The sequence below is a fragment of the Dendrobates tinctorius genome, unplaced genomic scaffold, assembly GCF_039654945.1.
Source record: "Dendrobates tinctorius isolate UK_male_01 unplaced genomic scaffold, ASM3965494v1 ptg000028l, whole genome shotgun sequence".
NCBI lineage: Eukaryota > Metazoa > Chordata > Amphibia > Anura > Dendrobatidae > Dendrobates > Dendrobates tinctorius.
The window spans coordinates 58334830-58355935 of NW_027361696.1; positions in this window are offsets into that span (position 1 = coordinate 58334830).

A 21106-nucleotide genomic window follows, 5' to 3' on the forward strand; every position below is an offset into this window, starting at 1 on the left:
CTTTTTCTCTGACACCTGGAGATCCTATTCTGGCTAATGTGGATGTGTTTCTTCAAGCCCTGGGGTTGTTGCATGATGAACCTAATACTATTGATCAAGGTGAGAAAACCTTTTGGCATTGAACCAGGGTCAGGATGCTGCAGAGTTATATTGTCAAAAATTCAGAAAGTACGCAGTCCTTACTAAATGGAATGATGATGCCCTAGCAGCTCTCTTTCGGAAAGGTCTGGCAGAAACTGTAAAAGATGTTATGGTGGGATTTCCTGTCCCCTCTGGTCTTAACGACTCTATGTCATTAGCCATTCAAATTAATCGACGTTTACGTGAACGTAAAACTACGCGAGAGGCGGTGCTGCCTTTCAAACAAACTTCTGAGCCCATGCAATTGATAGGGTTTTGTTGAGGGCGCAAAGTCAAGAGTTTAGAAGGCGTAATAAGTTGTGCTTCTTTTGTGGGGACGCCTCTCATACTATTTCTGTCTGTCCTAAACGAGAAAAATGTTTTGCTCACTCATTTGCAGTGGGCAGTGTACAGCCTAAGTTCCTTTTGGCGGTTACCATGATCTGCTCCTTGTCTACATTTTCTGCTAAGGCTTTTGTTGATTCAGGAGCAGCTTTGAATCTGATGGATTTTGACTTTGCCAAACATTGTGGTTTTCCCATGGTGCCCCTACAGACCCCTATTCCTTTGAGGGGTATTGATGCTACCCCTTTGGCGGAGAATAAACCCCAGTTTTGGACCCAGGTGATAATGCAGGTCACCCTGGATCACCAAGAGAATTGTAAATTTTTGGTGTTGCACAATTTACATGGTACTATTGTACTGGGTTTTCCTTGGTTGCAAACCCATAATCCTGTTTTGGATTGGAAATCTGTGTCTGTGGTGAGTTGGGGTTGTCAATGTGTTCTTAGTGACACTCCTGTTTTCGCCACCTCGCCCCAGTCTCATGATGTTCCTGACTATTTGGATGATTTTTTTTACGTATTTACTGAGATTAAGTCCTCGTCTTTGCCTCTTCATAGGATTTAAGACTGCGCAATTGAGTTAATGCCCAGTTGTAAATTTCCCAAGGGCCGGCTTTTCAACTTATCGGTACCTGAACATGGCCATGAATTGACTATCGTTCCCCTAACAAATTCACTGTTAAATATCAGTACCCATTGCCCCTGATTTCTGATTTATTTTCCAGAGTTAAAAGTGCTTGTTGGTTTACCAAACTTGACCTCAGGGAGGCGTATAATCTTATTCGCATCAAGCACGGGGATGAATGGAAGACGGTGTTTAATACTCCGGAGGGACATTTTGAGTACCTGGTGATGCCTTTGGGGCTCACTAATGCCCCTTCTGTCTTTCAATCTTTTATGAACGATATTTTCTGGGACTTTGTGGATAAGTTTTTGATCATTTATCTGGATGATATTTTGATCTTTTCCAGTGATTGGGATTCTCATGTGGAACATGTCAGGACTGTGTTCCGGATTTTGAGGGAAAATAATCTGTATGTCAAGGGATCAAAATGTCTCTTTGGTGTACAGAAGATTTTGTTTTTGGAACTCATTTTGTCCCAGTCTGCTTCTGAAATGGACCCAGCCAAGGTACAGGCCAGTTATGATTGGATTCAGCCCACTTCTCTGAAGGCTCTCCAGAAGTTTTTGGGTTTTGCTAATTTCTACTGTAAATTTATAAGTAATTTTTCTGGTATTGTTAAACCACTGATAGATTTGACCAAAAAGGGCGCTGATGTGGTGAATTGGTCTCCAGAGGCTGTCTCGGCATTTCAGGAGCTTAAGCGGAGATTCACTTCTGCTCCGTTCTATGGCAACCTGATGTTTCACTCCCATTTCAGGTGGAGATAGATGCTTCTGAGATTGGTGCAGGAGCCGTTTTGTCTCAAAGAGATCCGGTAGCCTCTAAGATGAATCCCTGTGCCTTCTTTTCTCAAAAATTTTCCCCATCTGAACGTAATTATGACGTGGGGAATTTGGAATTGTTGGCCATGTAGTGGGCATTTGAAGAGTGGAAACATTGGTTGGAGGGAGTTAGACATCAAGTTGTGGTCCTCAGTGACCACAAGAATTTGATTTATCTTAAATCAGCCAAGCGCTTGAATCCTAGACAGGCTAGGTGGGCCTTGTTTTTCATGCGTTTTAATTTTGTGGTCTCCTTTTTTCCGAGCACTAAGAATGTTAAGGTGGACGCCCTTTCTAGGAGTTTCTTTGCAGATTCTCTTGATGTGACCGAGCCTACTACCATTCTAAATGAGGGAGTAGTTCTTTCTGCCATCTCATCCGATTTGAGACGTGCCCTGGAGGAATTTTAGGAGGACAAACCTGAACGATGCCCTTTAGGAAAATTGTCCCTGACCAGTGGAGGAGAAGAGTAATGTCTGAAATTCATTGCTCCGCATTAGCTGGTCATCCAGGTATTTTTGATACCAGAGATTTGGTGAGGCGGTCTTTTTGGTGGCCTGCCTTATCTCATGATGTCAGGAATTTTGTGCAGTCCTGTGAGACTTGTTCTCGGTCCAAGCCCTGTTCTCGTTCTAGTGGTTTGTTGATGCCCCTGCTGGTGCCCAGGAGGCCATGGACCCATATCTCAATGGATTTTATTTCTCATCTCTCTGTCTCTCAGAGAATGACTGCTATCTGGGTGATCTGTGATAGCAGGGGCGGACACAGACTGTAGTGTGCCCCTGTGCAAGAAATTTTTCGGGCCCCCCCGCCCTTCATAGGGCAACAAAGTTATGTAAACATATACATTGTAATATTTATTTAGAACGCAACTATCAAATCTGAATGGTAAAGTTGTTTAATTTTTTATTAAATATGCAACATGTAAGTTAGGGTGCCTTCACATAGGTAAGTTTTTTGTATCCGATGAGATCAGGCGAAAACTGCATCTGACTTGATATGGTTTTTCTTTTTGCCCTTAAGGATGCTTTCACACTGGCGTTTTTCGACACTAGCAGCAGATCCGGCAGACTTCTGCACCTCTGCCGCCTAACGAGCGACTTGTGGCACCGATACGGCAAGTCCCATTCATTCTCTATCGGGCTTGCGGCTGGCCGCTGCAAGTGCAGTTGTGCTAGATCCGCGTTACATGGTGCCACTAAAATATACAACGGACATGCTGCGTTTTTTAGAGCGGGAAAATCTACACCATGTCAATTTTTGCTGCAGATTTTCCCACCGTAAATGTACTATATATCTAATATTGAGGCTATGCAGGGCTGGATATAATATCTGGAGGGTGCTGCTGGGCTATATTTATTATTTGCCAGTTGCAGCCTCCAAATTATATATACAGCCCAGCACAGCCTCCAGTTAATATATACAGCCCAGCCCAGCCTTCAGGTAATATATACAGCCCACCACAGCCTTCCGGTAATATACTGTCACGGGGGCTTAGTTCAACTAAGGCTGAAATACCCGGGGCCCCTGTGGTGTCCCTTTACTAGGGGAAACCCTGTCTGACCCTCAACCCAGGGTTTTTGCTGAAGGTGCAAATGCCTGAGCCTCCGACCTTTCCTTATCTCCTGCTCAGCCCTGCACTTAACCCTCCACCCTCCACCCAGTGAGAAGTCACCACCAAAGCTCCCACACAAATAATGACAGACAGGGAGAACTTAAACTGCACTGCGCCGCACACACACAGGAATAAACAGTAATGTGAACAGGGCACAACTAAACACAAATATGGGAAGGAGAAAGGATAACGACGGATCATACGACACCAGATATGAATCTCTCTCTCTTGAACACCTCCACTCCAGACCGGAACCACTTGGTATGAAACACAAGCTATAATCGGCGACGCCCATAGGCCAGCATGACTATTTAAAGACCGTGGGCGTGACTAACCATCCAACCTGGTCTCCAGCAGGATTAACCCCCGAGAGCCTGAAGATCAGGCCGGCGCCACTGAGGCTATAGTGGCTGGAGGTGGAACTACCTCTGCCTGCCGGATGCTGTGGTGTGAACAGCGTCCGACATGACAGTACCCCGTCTTCTACGAGGGACCCCAGGGCCCTCAAGACTCATAGGACCCGGCTTGTCCGGATGACGACGGTGAAAAGAACTGACCAGCCGATCCGCATGTATGTCTGAGGCTGGAACCCAAGACCTCTCCTCTGGACCATACCCCCGCCAGTGCACCAAATACTGAAGAGTACGGCGTACTACTCGAGAGTCCACTACCTTGGCGACCTCGAACTCTAACTCGCCATCCACCATGACTGGAGGTGGCATCGGCGTCGTGTCCACCAAGCCTACCACCTTTTTCAATAAAGCCCTGTGAAACACGTTGTGTATCTTGTACACCGCGGGAAGTTCCAACCGATAAGCTACTGGGTTAATGATGGCAGAAATCCTAAAAGGCCCAATAAACCTTGGACCCAGTTTTAAAGAAGGGATTTTGAGTTTTATGTTCTTAGTAGCTAACCACACCCATTCACCCACACACAGGTCCGGACCTGGCACGCGTCTACTGTCAGCCACCCGTTTGTACCTGGCACTCATGCTCAACAAACGCTGTTTCACCCGCCTCCAGACTGATGACAATTGGGCTCCTAGCTGATCCTCCTCCGGGACACCCCCGGAGTCACCCTGACGTAAGGTACAAAACTGAGGATGTTGACCGTACACACAAAAGAATGGAGACTCTCCTGATGACTCTTGGCGGTGATTATTTAATGCGAATTCGGCCAGAGGAAGGAAAGTAGACCACTCCTCCTGGTTGTCGGACACAAAGCATCGTAAATACTGTTCTAGATTTTGGTTCATGCTCTCAGTTTGTCCATTAGACTGTGGATGAAACGCCGATGAATGTGACAACTTGATCCCCAACCTTGAGCAAAAAGCTTTCCAAAACCTCGCCACAAATTGCGTACCCCTATCAGATACTATGTCAGACGGTACTCCGTGGAGTCTGACCACCTCCTTCACAAATACCTGAGCCAACGTCTTAGCATTGGGCAAAGAGGACAACGCCACAAAATGCGCCATCTTTGAAAAACGGTCAACCACCACCAGGATGACCGTGTTCCCTGCCGAGGCTGGCAAGTCAGTGATAAAATCCATGGAGATTTCTGTCCATGGCCTATTGGGTACCCCCAGAGGCTGTAGCGTGCCAGCAGGACGGGTTCGGGGTGACTTAGCCCTAGCGCACGTGATGCAAGCTGCCACGTACGAGACCACGTCCTGCCGGATTTTGGGCCACCAGAAACGACGCGATACCAGCTCTAAGGTGCCCTTCACCCCTGGGTGACCAGCCAGTACCGAATCGTGGTGTTCCTTCAACACCTTAGGCCGAAGATGCAGGGGTACAAATGATTTGTTGGCGGGAAGTCCTGGTGGTACCTCCTCTTGGGCCTCGGCAATCTCCGCCTCTACCTCAGTCGTGAGAGCCGAGACCACTACCCCTTTCTGGAGGATGGGTACCGGCTCTTCCCGAGGTTCTCCCCCCGGAAAACACCTAGACAAAGCATCCGCCTTGGTGTTTTTAGCCCCGGGACGGTACGTCACAAGAAAATTGAAACGAGTAAAAAACAATGCCCAGCGAGCCTGCCTAGGAGACAGACGCTTGGCCGACTCCAGGTAGAGCAGATTCTTATGGTCGGTGATAACTGTGACCTGGTGAGCCGCCCCCTCCAAGAAGTGTCGCCATTCCTCAAAAGCCAGTTTGATGGCCAACAACTCCCTGTTGCCGATATCATAATTCCGTTCGGCCGGCGACAACTTCTTGGAGAAGTAGGCGCATGGATGCATCTCGCTCAAGGACGAGCCTTGAGACAGTACTGCCCCCACTCCCACCTCCGACGCATCAACCTCTACCACAAAAGGTTTAGACACGTCTGGTTGCACCAGAATGGGGGCTGAAGCAAAACTATTCTTCAGATGCTCAAATGCACGTATAGCCACCTCAGGCCAGATCGCCAGATCGGCACCCTTTTTTGTCATGTCCGTGAGCGGTTTGGCGACAGTCGAAAAGAGTTTTATAAATTTCCTATAATAATTCGCAAACCCAAGGAACCGCTGGAGTGCTTTCAGACTCTCCGGCCTCTCCCATTGCAACACCGCTTGCACCTTAGCGGTGTCCATTTTAAAACCAGCTGCGGACACAATATATCCCAAAAAGGGCAACTCCTGGACAAAAAATAAACATTTTTCCAGCTTAGCATAGAGCTGGTTCTCCCGGAGCAACTGTAACACCTGCCTAACATGCTGCAAATGAGTGTCCCGATCGCTAGAATAAATGAGGATATCATCCAGGTATACAATCACAAATCTCCCCAGGACATGAGCAAAGACATCATTAATAAAATGTTGGAAAACGGCAGGCGCGGTGGTCAACCCAAACGGCATAACCAGACTCTCAAAATGACCCTCAGGAGTGTTAAACGCCGTCTTCCACTCATCCCCCTGACGGACCCTTATGAGGTTATACGCCCCCCTGAGGTCCAGCTTGGAAAACCATTTTGCCCCCGCTACCTGGTTGAACAAATCCGGGATCAACGGCATTGGGTAGGGATCACGGATAGTAATCTGGTTTAACTCTCGGAAATCCAGACACGGGCGTAACCCCCCATCTTTCTTCTTAATGAAGAAAAACCCCGCGGCTACAGGCGAGGACGAAGGCCGGATGTGACCTTTGCTCAGACTCTCCGCGATGTAGTCTTTCAGAGCTTGTCTCGCAGGACCAGAAATATTAAACATCCTGGCCTTAGGTAATTTGGCCCCGGGTTTTAACCTAATAGCACAGTCATAGGCTCTATGTGGAGGCAGTTCTGAGCAACCCTTCTCAGAGAAAACATCCGCGAAATCCTGCAAAGCCTCCGGCAGGCTGGGCGTCACGGCGGACACACATGTGGCCAAGCAATTGTCTTGGCAGAAACCACTCCATTGTACTATGTCCTGAGTTTTCCAATCAATTACCGGGTTGTGCCTGGACAGCCATGGAAAACCCAGGACCATTTGAGCTGGGAGATTACGGAGGACCCTACATGTAACCGACTCAGAATGTAGGACCCCAATGTGGAGTTTCACCTCTGCCACAAACTCAGTAATCTCCCCTTGAGGGAGGGGAACAGCATTAATGGTCACCACCTGTATGGGGTGAGGAAGTTTTTCAATCTTAAACCCGGCGGTGTGTGCAAACTCCTCATCTATGAGATTGGTGGCGGAACCGCTATCCACAAACACTGATATAGGTAGCTCTCTGCCGGCGACAATAACCTTGGCAGGGAGCATACATTGAGATACCATCATGGAGGATATGCATACGCTCAGTTGGGTCTCCTCCATACCCTCTGAGCTTAACAGTTTTCCGCCGGTGTGACCCTCTTAGGTAGTACCGGGCAAACGTTAACATAATGACCTCCTTTACCACAGTAGAAACATGCTCCGGACTTCCGGACTCCCGGAGCGCGAGGCTGAACCTGTGCCACGCCAGCAATCTGCATAGGTTCAGGGGACTCATCTACTTCAACCACACCTGCACCTCTGTTTTCCCCCAGAGGTAGCATCTCCTGTGCCCCCTGGCGAAAACGGCGATCAATACGTATCACCAAACTCATGGCAGACTCCAATGATGCCGGAGTCTCATACATCAGGAGGGCTTGTTTCACCCTCCCTGATACCCCATGAATAAACTGGCTCCGCAGTGCTGGGTCATTCCACTGTGTGTCTACAGCCCAGCGGCGAAATTCCGAACAATAGTCTTCTGCCAAGCGCTCCCCCTGGCGGAGGGCGCGGATTTTAGATTCCGCTAGAGCCAGTCGGTCAGGGTCATCGTAAATGAGCCCGAGGGCAGAAAAAACATTATCGACTGAATGAAATGTAGCAGAGTCAGGTGGTAAGGAAAATGCCCATGCTTGGGGGTCACCACTCAGTAATGACAACACCAGCCCTACTCGCTGGGCCTCATTACCTGAGGATATTGGCCGCATGCGGAAGTATAATTTGCAGGCCTCCCGAAATACGACAAATTTGCTGCGATCGCCTGAAAATCGTTCTGGCAGCGGAAACTTCGGCTCTGCACCGATACCTGCAGATGCCGTTTGCACCTTTGCTACTACCAGGCCCTGCTGCTGAACTGCCCCATTCAACTCGGAGACCTGTATGGACAGCGCCGCCAACTGGCGGGTTATGGAATCTAATGGATCCATGGACTCCTGAAAAAATGTGGGCCGATTATAATGTCACGGGGGCTTAGTTCAACTAAGGCTGAAATACCCGGAGCCCCTGTGGTGTCCCTTTACTAGGGGAAACCCTGTCTGACCCTCAACCCAGGGTTTTTGCTGAAGGTGCAAATGCCTGAGCCTCCGACCTTTCCTTATCTCCTGCTCAGCCCTGCACTTAACCCTCCACCCTCCACCCAGTGAGAAGTCACCACCAAAGCTCCCACACAAATAATGACAGACAGGGAGAACTTAAACTGCACTGCGCCGCACACACACAGGAATAAACAGTAATGTGAACAGGGCACAACTAAACACAAATATGGGAAGGAGAAAGGATAACGACGGATCATACGACACCAGATATGAATCTCTCTCTCTTGAACACCTCCACTCCAGACCGGAACCACTTGGTATGAAACACAAGCTATAATCGGCGACGCCCATAGGCCAGCATGACTATTTAAAGACCGTGGGCGTGACTAACCATCCAACCTGGTCTCCAGCAGGATTAACCCCCGAGAGCCTGAAGATCAGGCCGGCGCCACTGAGGCTATAGTGGCTGGAGGTGGAACTACCTCTGCCTGCCGGATGCTGTGGTGTGAACAGCGTCCGACATGACATATACACTGCATGCAGAATTATTAGGCAAGTTGTATTTGAGAGGATTCTATTTATTATTGAACAACAACTATGTTCTCAATCAACCCAAAAGACTCATAAATATCAAAGCTTAATATTTTTGGAAGTTGGAGAGGTTTATTTTTAGATTTGGCTATCTTAGCAGGCTATCTGTTTTTTCAGGTAACTATTACTGTGCAGAATTATTAGGCAACTTAATAAAAACCAAATATATACCCATCGCACTTGTTTATTTTCACCAGGTAAACCAATATGACAACACAAAATTTAGAAATAAACATTTCTGACATTCAAAAAGAAAAAAAAATCAGTGACCAATATAGCCACCTTTCTTTACGATGACACTCAAAAGCCTTCTATCCATAGATTCTGTCAGTTCCTTGATCTGTTTACGATCAACATTGCATACAGCAGCCATCACAGCCTCCCAGACAATGTTCCGAGAGGTGTACTATTTTCCCTCCTTGTAGATCTCACATTTTATGAGGGACCACAGGTTCTCTATGGGGTTCAGATCAGGTGAACAAGGGGGTCATGTCATTATTTTTTCTTCTTTTAGACCTTTACTAGCCAGCCACGCTGTGGAGTATTTGGATGCATGTGATGGAACATTGTCCTGCATGAAAATCATGTTTTTCTTGAATGATACCGACTTCTTCCTGTACTACTGCTTGAAGAAGGTGTCTTCCAGAAGCTGGCAGTAGGTCTGGGAGTTGAGCTTCACTCCATCCTCAACCCGAAAAGGTCCCACAAGTTCATCTTTGATGATACCAGCCCATACCAGTACCCCACCTCCACCTTGCTGGCGTCTGTGTTGGAGTGGAGCTCTCTGCCCTTTACTGATCCAGCCTCGGGCCCATCCATCTGGTCCATCAAGAGTCACTTTCATTTCATCAGTCCATAAAACCTTAGAAAAATCAGTCTTAAGATATTTCTTGGCCCAGTCTTGACGTTTTATCTTATGTTTCTTGTTGAAAGGTGGTCATTTTTCAGCCTTCCTTACCTTGGCCATGTCCCTGAGTATGGAACACCTTGTGCTTTTTGATACTCCAGTAACGTTGCAGCTCTGGAATATGGCAAAACTGGTGGCAAATAGCAGCTTGGCAGCTTGACGCATGATTTTCCTCAAATCATGAGCAGTTATTTTGCGCCTTTTTTTTATCAACATGCTTCTTGCGACCCCATTTGCTATTTGCCATGAAACGCTTGATTGTTCGGTGATCACTCTTCAAAAGTTTGGCAATTTCAAGACTGCTGCATCCCTCTGCAAGACATCTCACAATTTTTGACTTTTCAGAGTCCGTCAAATCTTTCTTCTCACCCAATTTGCCAAAGGAAAGGAAGTTGCCTAATAATTAAGCACACCTTATATAGGGTGTTGATGTCATTATACCACACCCCTCCTCATTACAGAGATGCAAATCACCTGATTTACATAATTGGCAGTTGGCTTTCAAACCTATACAGCTTGCAGTAGGACAACATGTATAAAAAGGATGATGTGATCAAAATACTCATTTGCCTAATAATTCTGCACACAGTGTATACAGCCCACCACAGCCTCCAGGTGATATATACAGCCCAACACAGCCTCTGGTTAATATACACAGCCTAGCACAGCCTCCAGTTAATATATACAGCACAGCCTCCAGTTAATATATACAGCACACCACAGCCTTCAGGTAATATATATAGCCCACCACAGCCTCCAGGTGATATATACAGCTCAGCACAGCCTCCAGTTAATATATACAGCCCAGCACAGCCTCCAGTTAATATATACAGCACAGCCTCCAGTTATTATATACAGCCCACCACAGCCTTCAGGTAATATATACAGCCCACCACAGCCTCCAGGTGATATATACAGCCCAGCACACCCTCCAGTTAACATATAGAGCCCAGCACAGCCTCCAGTTAATATATATAGCCAAGCACAGCCTCCAGTTAATATATACAGCCCAGCACAGCCTCCAGTTAATATATACAGCCCAGCACAGACTCCAGTTAATATATACAGTTCAGCAACAGCCTTCAGGTAATATATACAATACCCAACACAGCCTCCAGTTAATATATACAGTTCAGCATAGCTGTAAAGGGAACCTGTCAACCCCCGCAGACGTTTTTAAGTAAAAGAGCCACCTTGTACAGCACTAATGCTACATTCTGTCAAGGTGTCTCTGTTACTTAGCTTCTGTTCCACCGCTGAAATAATCGTTTATATAATTGTTCAAAAATACCTGAAATTTGACAGGGGGCAGGTCTTTCCCCCTCTGACAGACACCTCACACCCATCACTCATCTCGTATTTGGCACCGCCTCCTCCATTTTCTTTTGACATGCTGGCGCCTGCACTGTACTGTAGTTTAGTGGGCATGCGCAGTTAGCGCTGCCTGACATGCCCGTGCTGTCAGATAACATCCCGGCCTTCATTTCGCGCGGGCCTGAGATCCCGCTCTGCAGAAGTTTATGATTTATTCACACTGCAGGGCTGGGATTCTCGTGCATGCACAGTGGTTATCTGCGGCTCTCCGCCTCCCCAAAATCCCTCCGCCTCATTCCTACATTGTATCCTCAGCGGTGGAATCGTCAGCTTCTCCATTATTGACGTGGCATTGCATCCTCCCCTCTGAAAGCTCCTAAAGCTGAACGCTGGTGTGTGGGTCTGCCTGTGTTGGTTCTTTGTGGCTATGGCAATGCTGGGGGTGATGATTGCACGGCACTATAGTGCCAGGCGGCAATGCTGGGGTGATGATAATACGGCACTATAGTGCCAGGCGGCGATGCTGGGGGTGATGATTATACGGCACTATAGTGCCAGGCGGCAATGCTGGGGTGATGATAATACGGCACTATAGTGCCAGGCGGCGATGCTGGGGGTGATGGATATACGGCACTATAGTGCCAGGCACCAATGCTGGGGGTAATGATAATATGGCACTATAGTGCCAGGCGGAAATGCTGGGGTGATGATAATACGGCACTATAGTGCCTGGCGGCCATCCTGGGGGTGATGATTATACGGCACTATGGTGCCAGGCACCAATGCTGGGGGTAATGATAATACGGCACTATAGTGCCAGGCGGCAATGCTGGGGGTGAGGATAATACGGCACTATAGTGCCAGGTGGCAATGCTGGGGGTGATGATAATACGGCACTGTAGTGCCAGGTGGCAATGCTGGGGGTGATGATAATACGGCACTATAGTGCCAGGTGGCAATGCTGGGGGTGATGATTATAAGTTACTATAGTTCCAGGTGGCAATGATGGATGTGATGATAATACCGCACTGTAGTGCCAGGTGGCAATGATGGGGGTGATGATAATGCGGCACTATAGTGCAAAGCAGCAATGATGGGGGTGATGATTATACCGCACTATTGTGCAAAGCAACAATGATGGGGTGATGATTATTACGCACTATTGTGCAAAGCAGCAATGATGGGGGTGATGATAATACCGCACTATTAGCCCCCTCCATTCATGAGCAGCCAAGCATCTCCCCCAGGGGCACCTCCATTCATGAGCAGCCAAGGCCATGCTTCTCCCCAGGCCATGGGCCCCCCCATTCATGGGCAGACAGGCTATCATGCTTCAGTTCTCTCCCAGGACGGAGCCCCCAAAATCATGTCTGCCATGCTGTTACTGAAAATAATCCCTGTATAAAGACCAATTTAGATATTACCACCATATGGTCAGTGGTAAATACCAGTCCTACAAAACATATAAGTGATTACTGCACAGTTATAGTTGGTGTCTTACCGCTGACGATCTTTCTGATGGAATCGTTCGCTTTTCATGTCTTTTCCATCTGGCCCAGACCAACATGACAACTCCTTCAGCCACGACTCTGCTACAGAGAATACAACAACGACATGTTTCACTTCTCATATTCCAGCTCCATCACCATGTATCCCCAACCTGCACAAACCCCTCATCCTGCTGATATCCCAATGCTGAGCTGCTGCTGCCGTATATGTTCATATTACTGCACCTGATACCCCAATGCTGAGCTGCTGCTGCCGTATGTGTCCCTATTACTGCACCTGATACCCCAATGCTGAGCCACTGCTGCCATACGTGTCCCTATTACTGCACCTGATACCCCAATGCTGAGCCGCTGCTGCCATGTGTCCCTATTACTGCACCTGATACCCCAATGCTGAGCTGCTGATGCCGTATGTGTCACTATTACTGCACCTGATACCCCCTATACACACACGGCTCCGCTCTGCACCCCCTATACACACGCAGCTCTGCTCCGTACACGCTGTACACACGTGGCTCCGCTCTGTACACACACGGCTCCGCTCCATACACGCTGTACACATGCGGCTCCGCTCTGTACATGCTGTATACACGCAGCTCCGCTCCGTACACCCTGTACACACGCGGCTCCGCTCCATACACCCCGTACACATTCGGCTCAGCTCCGTACACACGTGGCTCTGCTCCGTACACCCCGTACACATGCGGCTCTGCTCCGTACACCCCGTACACACACGGCTCCGCTCCGTACACCTTGTACACAAACGGCTCCACTGCGTACACCTTGTACACAAACAGCTCCGCTCATCCCGTACACACACGGCTCCGCTCCTCCGTACACCTCATACATGCATATCTCTGCTCCGTACACCTTCTACACACATGGCTCTGCTCTGTGCACCTCATACATACATAACTCTGCTTTGCTACATCCACCCTGTAAACCCCTCCTGACCCCACACTGAAACTTCGCCTCATCCAGCACCATGGCAAGCAGCACAGCAGAGTCCTGCAGCCACTGAAGACCCCTGATCATGTGACCGCTGACTCCGCCCCTCCTCTGACCTCATCGCAGGTCCTGTATGCACAGAATAGCCCAGGACGACATTGCTGGCTGAGAGGTGGGGGGCCCACTGCTGGCACCGGGGCCCCCCACCGCCTTCTCAAGGGCCCATAGCGGCTGGGCAGCAGAGTAGGGAGATTGATTCTCCCTGCTCTGCCGTAGAATAGTGGTGTAGTGTAGTTCCGGAGGGGCCCCCCATAGTTACGCTACTGCTGCTGGCTTATGATCTCACCTTAGCCCTCAGCCTCAGGGCTGTGCTCCTCTCCTCCTTGATGGCTCTGCAGCGCTCCCACTCCACATGGCTAATTTGCATTGAATAATTAGCCATGCTGTGCTGGAGGCTGGAGGGGCCCCCTCTCCCCTTGGGGCCCCGTGAAATGAACCAGCTGCATGGGTGGTAGGTCTGCCCCTATGTGATAGATTTTCTAAGATGGTCCATCTTGTACCACTCCCAAAGTTGCAATCTTCTTCTGAGTTGGTACCCTTGTTTTTACAACAGGTGGTTCGTTTGCACGGGATTCCTTAGAACATTGTGTCGGACAGAGGAGTCCAGTTTGTTTCTAGATTTTGGAGAGCTTTTTGTTCCAAACTGGGAACTCAGTTATCTTTCTCCTCTGCATTTCATCCTCAGACCCATGGGTTGACTGAGAGAACAAACCAGACTTTGGAATCCTATCTGAGATGTTTTATATCTGCTGATCAAGATGACTGGGTCTCATTTTTGCCCTTGGCCAAATTTGCGCTAAACAATAGGGCTAGTTCAGCCACTTTGATGTCTCCTTTTTTCTTTAACTTTGGGTTTCATCCTCGACTTTCTTCGGGGCAGGTGGAAGCCTCGGCCTGCCCGAGTGTGGATTCTATGGTAGAGAGAATGCAGCAAATTTGGGACCAAGTAATGGATAAGTTGTCCCACTCTCAGGAAAAGGCCAAACAATTTTCCAACCGGCATAGGACCATTGGTCCCCGGTTTAAAGTGGCTGATATGGTTTGGTTGTCCTCAAAAAATATTCCTATGAAGGTTGCGTCTCCAAAATTCCAGCCAAGGTTCATTGGCTCTTATAAGATTTTGGAAATCCTTAACCCCATTTCGTTCCATTTGGCTCTTCCAGGTACGTTTAAAATTCATAACGTTTTTCATAAATCTTTGTTGAAAAGGTTTGTGGAGCCAGTAGTTCCCATGGCGGTGCCCCTTGACCCTGTATTGGTTAAGAGTAATTTGGAGTATGAGGTAGAGAAGATATTGGATTCTCATCTGGCTAGATGGAGACTCTTGAACAAGTGGAAAGGTTATGGCCAGGAGGATAATTCATGGGTCTCTGCTTCTGACATTCATGCCGAGAGATTGGTTTGTGCTTTTCACTGGGCCCATCCTGATCGGCCTGGTTGCGTGGATGAGGGTACGGTGACCCCTCCTCAAGGGGGGGTACTGTTGTGAATTCTCTTGATCTGATGTTGTGAGTTCATTTTTCCCTTCACCATTGAGGTCTGATGAGCTCCCTCCTCTAGTGAAGGAAGGTAGTGAGACTGAATACCAAACACCTGGGCAGCTAGATGATGACTGGGTGGCTGGAATTGAGGACTGGATATAAGGCTGCCGACGCCCTTCTTCCTGGCTGGTGATTTTCCTGCTGGATTCTTGGAGACCAGTCTGATTCCTACATCTCAAAGCTAAGTTTTTCTGCTCTGCTTTGTACTCTTCAGTTTTGTTTTTGTTTTGCCTTGTTTTTTGGGAGTTCTGCCATCCCCGGCCGGGGGTGAGCTGAATTCCATTTTTGTCTCTGATCTGTTGATTTTTTGCTCTGTCTTCAGAATATACCTGAGTGCTGATATAGTCTTTTGAAGCCTAGCGACTTCAGGGCCTGTTTTTCCTATCAGTCGGTTGGCTCATTTTGATAGGGTTTTTGCGGATGGCAGACAGCAGCTTTCCTATCCTGTCCTATGTAGTTAGCTTGGGCCCCATCATTTGCTCAACCTATCTTTCTATCTGTGTTAGTGTTTTCATCTTGCTGCACCGTCATTATATTTTGGGGGCTGCCTATTGCTTTGGGGTCTGCTCTGGGGCAGTTTAGTTTTTCCCCTTTCTGTCTTTAGTCTATATAGTTCCCCTGCTGTGATCGAGGGGTCTAGGGCACCGTAGGAACCCCCCATGGCTACTGCTAGTTGTTGTGGATAGGTTCAGGGGTCTGCAATCCGATAGCTGCCAACCTCTCTGGTTTTTCTGGACTTAGCTGGTATTTTGTTTTTTTCCTCCTTTGGTGACTCATCATAACAGAATCACCAGCCATACCACAGATCCTAGGGTACTCAATAGCAGGAGAGAATTGTAAAAAAAAAAAAAAAAAAAGTGTCAGAATTTTTTTTTTTTGTGTGCATATTTTTTCCTCTATATCTCTGAGGCCGTAGGGGGAATTTTTCTCTCAATTGAGATGAAGCAATTGTCTGATCGTGTGGAGCAGCTCGCTGCTGAAGTGCAAGGAATTTCCGCCTATCTTGCTCATTCACATGCTGCTGAACCAAAGATTCCTTCTCCTGATGTATTTTTGGGGGATCGGTCTAAATTCTTGAATTTCAAGAATAATTGTAAATTATTTTTTGCCTTGAAGCCTAACTCGTCGGGGAACTCCGCGCAGCAGGTTAAAATTGTCATCTCTTTGCTGCGCAGTGATCCCCAGGATTGGGCGTTTTCTTTGAAACCTGATGATCCTATTCTGAATAATGTGAACGCATTTTTTCAAGCCTTGGGATTGTTGTATGATGAACCTAATGCTATTGATCAGGTTGAAAAGACCCTGTTGGCATTAAGCCAGGGTCAGGATTCGGCAGAGTTGTACTGTCAAAAATTCCAAAAGTGGGCGGTCCTTACTACCTGGAATGATGGTGCCTTGGCAGTCCTCTTTCGGAAGGGTTTGTCAGAAACTGTAAAAGATACTATGGTGGGATTTCCTGTTCCCTCTGGTCTTGACGATTCTATGTCATTAGCCATTCAGGTGGATCGGCGTTTACGTGAACGCAAAACTACACGAGAGATGTTACCACCTGTTGAACAAATGTCTGAACCTATGCAATGTGATAGAGTTTTGTCTAGGAGTTCAGAAGGCGTAATAAGCTGTGTTTTTTTTGTGGAGATGCCTCGCATATTATTTCTGTCTGCCCTAAACGAGAGAAACGTTGTGCACACACGTTTTCTGTGGGTGGTGTTCAACCTAAGTTTCTTCTGGCAATTACTCTGATCTGCTCCCTGTCCACATTTTCCGCCAAGGCTTTTGTGGATTCAGGAGCAGCTCTGAACCTGATGGACTTGGATTTTGCTAAACGTTGTGGATTTCCTATGACACCTCTGCGGACGCCTATCCCTTTGAGGGGTATTGATGCTACTCCTTTGGCGAAGAATAAACCTCAGTTTTGGACCCAGGTGGTAATGCGGGTTGCCCCAGAACATCAAGAAAATTGCAGATTTTTGGTGTTGCATAATTTGCATGATACCATTGTTGTGGGGTTTCCCTGGTTGCAAATCCATAATCCAGTTCTGGATTGGAAATCTTTGTCTTTGGTGAGTTGGGGTTGTCGGTGTGCCCTTAGTGATGCTCCTGTTTTCTCCACCTCTCCCCAGTCACATGATGTTCCTGACTATTTGGCTGACTTTTATGATGTATTTAGTGAGAATGAGTCTGCGTCTTTGCCTACTCATAGGAGTTATGACTGTGCTATTGAGCTGAACCCGGGGTGTAAATTCCCCAAGGGTCGGCTTTTCAATTTATCTGTACCCGAGCACGAGGCTATGCGATCCTATATTAAGGAGGCATTGGAGAAGGGTCATATTAGACCATCCTCTTCACCCTTAGGTGCTGGGTTTTTTTCGTGGCTAAAAAGGATGGTTCATTGAGGCCTTGTATTGACTATCGTGCCCTCAACAAAATTACTGTTAAATATCAGTATCCGTTACCCCTGATTTCTGATCTAGTCTCCAGTTTTAAAGGTGCTTGCTGGTTTACCAAGCTTGACCTCAGGGGGGCATATAATCTTATTCGCATTAAGCATGGGGATGAATGGAAGACGGCGTTTAATACTCCGGAGGGACATTTTGAGTACCTGGTGATGCCTTTTGGGCTCACTAATGCCCCTTCTGTCTTCCAGTGCTTCATGAACGATATATTCCGAGACTTTGTGGATAAATTTTTGATTATCTATCTGGATGATATTTGGATCTTCTCCAAGAATTGGGACTCTCATGTGGAACATGTTCGGACTGTGTTCCGGATTTTGAGGGAGAATTCCCTGTATGTCAAGGGATCGAAATGCCTTTTTGGGGTACAGAGGATTTCATTTTTGGGATTTATTTTGTCTCCGTCAACTATTGAAATGGACCCGGCCAAGGTACAGGCCATTTATGATTGGGTTCAGCCCACTTCTTTGAAGGCCCTCCAGAAGTTTTTGGGTTTTGCTAATTTTTATTGGAAATTTATAGCTAATTTTTCTGGTTTTGCCAAGCCATTGACGGATTTGACTAGGAAGGGTGCTGATGTGCTGAATTGGTCTCCGGAGGCTGTTTCCTTTCAGGAGCTGAAGCGAAGATTCACTTCTGCTCCGGTTTTGCGGCAACCTGATGTCTCACTCCCGTTTCTGGTGGAGGTGGACGCTTCTGAGATTGGTGCAGGAGCGGTGTTGTCCCAAAAAGATCCTGTGACATCTAAAATTAATCCTTGTGCTTTCTTTTCCCGAAAGTTCTCCCCATACGAAAGTAACTATGATGTGGGGAATCGGGAACTGTTGGCCATGAAATGGGCATTTGAGGAGTGGAGACATTGGTTGGAGGGAGCCAAACACCAAGTCGTGGTCCTTACTGACCACAAGAATTTGATTTACCTGGAGTCGGCCAAGCGCTTGAATCCTAGACAGGCTAGGTGGGCCTTGTTTTGCACACGTTTTGATTTTGTGGTCCCTTTTCTTCCAGGCACTAAGAATGTCAAGGCAGACGCCCTCTCTAGGAGTTTCCTTGCTGATTCTCCTGTTGTGACTAAGCCTGCTACCATCTTAGGCGAGGGGGTAGTTCTTTCTGCCATCTCGCCCGATTTGAGACGTGCTCTGGAAGAGTTTCAGGAGGACAAACCTGAGCGTTGTCCCAGTGGAAAGTTGTATGTTCCTGACCAGTGGAGGAAGAGAGTGATGTCTGAAGTTCATTGTTCTGCATTGGCTGGTCATCCAGGTATTTTTGGTACTAGAGATCTGGTGAGTCGATCTTTTTGGTGGCCCGCCTTGTCTCGTGATGTCAGGAATTTTGTGCAGTCCTGTGGGACTTGCTCCCGGTCTAAACCTTGTTCTCGCTCTGGTGGCTTGTTGATGCCTTTGCCGGTGCCCAGGAGGCCATGGACCCATATTTCAATGGATTTTATCTCTGATATGCCTGTCTCTCAGAGAATGACTGTTATTTGGGTGATATGTGATAGATTCTCTAAGATGGTCCATCTTGTACCACTCCCTAAGTTGCCATCTTCCTCTGAGTTGGTGCCCTTGTTTTTGCAACAGGTGGTTCGCTTGCACGGGATTCCTGAGAACATTGTATCTGACAGAGGAGTTCAGTTTGTGTCCAGATTTTGGAGGACTTTCTGTTCCAAGCTGGGAATTGAGCTGTCCTTCTCCTCTGCGTTTCACCCTCAGACCAATGGGCAGACGGAGAGAACAAACCAGACTTTGGAGTCGTATTTGAGATGTTTTATTTCTGCCGATCAGGATGATTGGGTTTCATTTTTGCCCTTGGCCGAATTTGCTTTAAATAATAGAGCTAGTTCTGCCACTTTGATGTCACCTTTTTTTTGTAACTTTGGTTTTCACCCTCGATTTTCTTCAGGGTAGGTGGAGCCTTCTGCCTGCCCAGGTGTTGACACTGTGGTGGAGAGAATGCACCAGATCTGGGACCAAGTAGTGCATAAGTTGTCTCTCTCCCAGGAAAAGGCCCAGCGGTTTTCCAACTGGCGTAGGACCGTTGGTCCCCAGTTTAAGGTGGGTGATATGGTTTGGTTGTCATCAAAAAATATCGCTATGAAGGTGGCTTCTCCTAAGTTTAAGACTAGATTTATTGGACCTTACAAGATTTTGGAGATTATTAATCCGGTCTCTTTTCAGTTGGCTCTTCCTGTCACATTTAAAATTCATAATGTGTTTCATAAGTCCTTGTTGAAGAGGTTTGTTGAACCAGTAGTTCCTGTTGCGTCACCTCCTGACCCTATATTGGTTGAAGGTAACATGGAATATGAGGTAGAGAAGATACTGGATTCCGGTCTGGCTAGACGGAGACTCCAGTATTTGGTTAAGTGGAAGGGTTATGGTCAGGAGGATAATTCCTGGGTCTCTGCCTCTGATATTCATGCCTAAAGATTGGTGCGTGCCTTTCATCGGGCTCACCCGGATCGCCCTGGTGGCATGGATGAGGGTTCGGTGACCCCTCCTCAAGGGGGAGGTACTGTTGTGAGTTCATTTTTCCCTTCACCATTGAGGTCTGATGAACTCCCTCCTCTAGTGAAGGAAGGTAGTGAGGCTGATTATCAAACACTTGGGCAGCTAGATGATGACTGGGTGGCTGGAATTGAGGACTGGATATAAGGCTGCCGACGCCCTTCTTCCTGGCTGGTGATTTTCCTGCTGGATTCTTGGAGACCAGTCTGATTCCTGCATCTCAAAGCTAAGTTTTTCTGTTCTGCTTTGTACTCTTCAGTTTTGTTTTTGTTTTGCCTTGTTTTTTGGGAGTTCTGCCATCCCCGGCCAGGGGTGAGCTGAATTCCATTTTTGTCTCTGATCTGTTGATTTTTTGCTCTGTCTTCAGAATATACCTGAGTGCTGATATAGTCTTTTGAAGCCTAGCGACTTCAGGGCCTGTTTTTCCTATCAGTCGGTTGGCTCATTTTGATAGGGTTTTTGCGGATGGCAGACAGCAGCTTTCCTATCCTGTCCTATGTAGTTAGCTTGGGCCCCATCATTTGCTCAACCTATCTTTCTATCTGTGTTAGTGTTTTCATCTTGCTGCACCGTCATTATATGTTGGGGGCTGCCTATTGCTTTGGGGTCTGCTCTGGGGCAGTTTAGTTTTTCCCCTTTCTGTCTTTAGGCTATATAGTTCTCTGGCTGTGATCGAGGGGTCTAGGGCACCATAGGAACCCCCCACGGCTACTGCTAGTTGTTGTGGATAGGTTCAGGGGTCTGCAATCCGATATCTGCCAACCTCTCTGGTTTTTCTGGACTTAGCTGGTATTTTGTTTTTTCCTCTTTCGGTGACTCATCATAACAATCTGACTTCTGAGTCGGGGCTCCCTCGGGTGGTTACTGTGGGTAGTGGAGCTGGCTGGGTTGACGGAAGTCTTCCACCTGACAACAATGATTGGAAATCAGGGGTTACTGACTGGAAGGATATAGGTGAGCAGGTTTCCCTCAGTTGCTGCTGGTGATTGTTTCTTCCTGTGC